Raw genomic sequence first — 2,329 nt, 5'->3', positions numbered from 1 at the left:
TGATTAACTTACTATTAAGACAAAAAATCACGTTAATAAAGTAATAAAAAATTTTTCAGAGATAATGGATCATGAATGCAGACAATATTTCTATAGATGTTCTAGGTTCTCCAAATCACTCTTGATTACAGAGCCCTGGTTTACCAGGTGAATTACGCTTGGTACGAAACCAATAACAAACCCATGGCGCCAATACAGACTTTTAGAGGCCATGTCCATGATTTACGATCTAGATATGTCCAAATCATATGTTCCAAGTTCTCCCAATTATCCTGGAGTTCAGCCCAATTGATCAACCAAGTCAACTGGGCATAATACAAAGCTAATAGCAACCCATTGTATCCATATAGGCCCTTAGAGGCCATATACATGATTCAAGATCTAGATATGTCCAAACCGGATGTTTTAAGTTCTCCAAATAATTCTCGAATTCAGACGAATACATCTACCTAGTCAAATTGGCTCGATAACAAGCCAATACCAACTCATATAGGCCCTAAGAGGCCATGCACATGATTTAAGAATTGCATATGTCCAAACCGGATGTTCTTCGTTCGCCAAATCAACACCAAGACAACTGTGCTCGATACAAAGCCAATAGTAACCCATGGTGTCCATATAGGCCCATAGAGGTCATGTAGATGATTATTATTTATGTCCAAACAGGATATTCCAAGCTCTCCAAATCATTCTGAAGTTCAGACGAATTCGTCTACCAAGACAACTGAGCTTGCTACAAAGTCATAAATAATCCATGGTGCCCATACAGGCCCTTAGAGGCCATGTGCATAATTTACGATCTGAATATGTCCAAAACGTATGTTCTAAGTACTCTAAATCATTCTGAAGCTCCGACGAATTGGACTACCAAGCCAACTGGGCACGATACATAGCCAATAGCTACTCATGGTGTCCTTATAGACCCTTACAGGCCATGTGCATGATTTACGATTTAGATGTGTTCAAACCGTATGTTCCAAGTTCTCTAAATCATTCTGGAGTTCGGACAAATTGGTCTACCAAGGCAACTGTCCTCGATACAAAGGCATTTTGGAGTGGAGCTTTGCGCGTCCGGCGGCCGCCGACGATTTTTTGTCGCTGTCGCCGCCACCATTTTTGACCGGCGCGCCGCTGCAATTTTTTGACCACGCCGCCGGTGAAATAATTTGGTCTTGGGGTTCATATCCTTCCCTCAATTTGTTTGAAGAAAAATTCCGTCCAAAACCCTATACGTTTGAAAAATTTCAGCTGCGCTGCTGCAAAAAAAGCTTTACATTAAACCTCTTTTTAGGTCACTTTTTCAGAGGACGTTAGTCGAATATTATGAAAAAAGAATTTTTGTTCATATCACTTGTTTTTCACTTAATTCATGGAACTTTGGATTATTTTAAATATGATACACTATTATGACAATCCAAAGACTTAAATTGTTTTTTTTGGGGCAAGAAACCACTACGTCCACTAGTTGAACTTTTGTGGTGGATATGTTATAGCCAAATGTTTCAAGTCTTTCAAGTATTTCCTGGAGTTTAGGCTTCTACACCTCCACGCGTAAACTAATATATTTCGGCCTTTTGGTATGGTACATGCTACCAGCTGACATATATCAATATTCCTAGCGATTCATGAATCAAATTGGACATATCTTCAACATATGTTTCATTACAGGTAACCCAATAGTTCCCTGACGTATAGGACTTAAGGTTCACACGCATAACGAAAAATCTATTAGCTCCTTTTAGAAATGTAACATGCTCTTAGTGATCATTTGAATCAAATTGGCTTATTCTTGAATGCATGTTTCATTCCAAGGAATCCAAGAAATCGAAGAATTGGAATACAGCCCTAAACTCAATACACGTAACGAAAAATCTATCAGCTCCTTTTAGATATGGAACATGTACTTTGTAACCAACTATTTTTAAAAATTAAAACAATAATCGAAAAAATGCTGTTTTCAAGTTTGGCTTAACATTTGACCGATCTTGAATCAAATTGAACATATCTTCAACATATGTTTCATTAAGGTAATCCAAGAAGTTCAGTTCTTCAGGTTCTTACGTGCAGCACTTTTCCATGTTTTGTTTTTGATTTTTTAAATAATCAAAGGAGTTGAAAAATTTGAGTTCTTTGGAAAAGTTGACCTTAAATAAGTCAAATAATCGACTAGAGCAATAAAAACGACACACATATGAAGGTCAATTGAATGCCTTTTCCATTCCAAGTCACTCAAGATTTTCTAGAATTAGAGTACATGTCTCAAGATCTATTTGCTACTTTCAGAAAGTTTCAGAGGTAAGCCAGCCAAGGGCTGAAAGCCTCTAAAATA

Source organism: Armigeres subalbatus, chromosome 1 (genome assembly GCF_024139115.2).
Source record: "Armigeres subalbatus isolate Guangzhou_Male chromosome 1, GZ_Asu_2, whole genome shotgun sequence".
NCBI lineage: Eukaryota > Metazoa > Arthropoda > Insecta > Diptera > Culicidae > Armigeres > Armigeres subalbatus.
The sequence above is the reverse complement of the archived record's forward strand: the minus strand, read 5'-3'. Positions refer to the sequence as shown.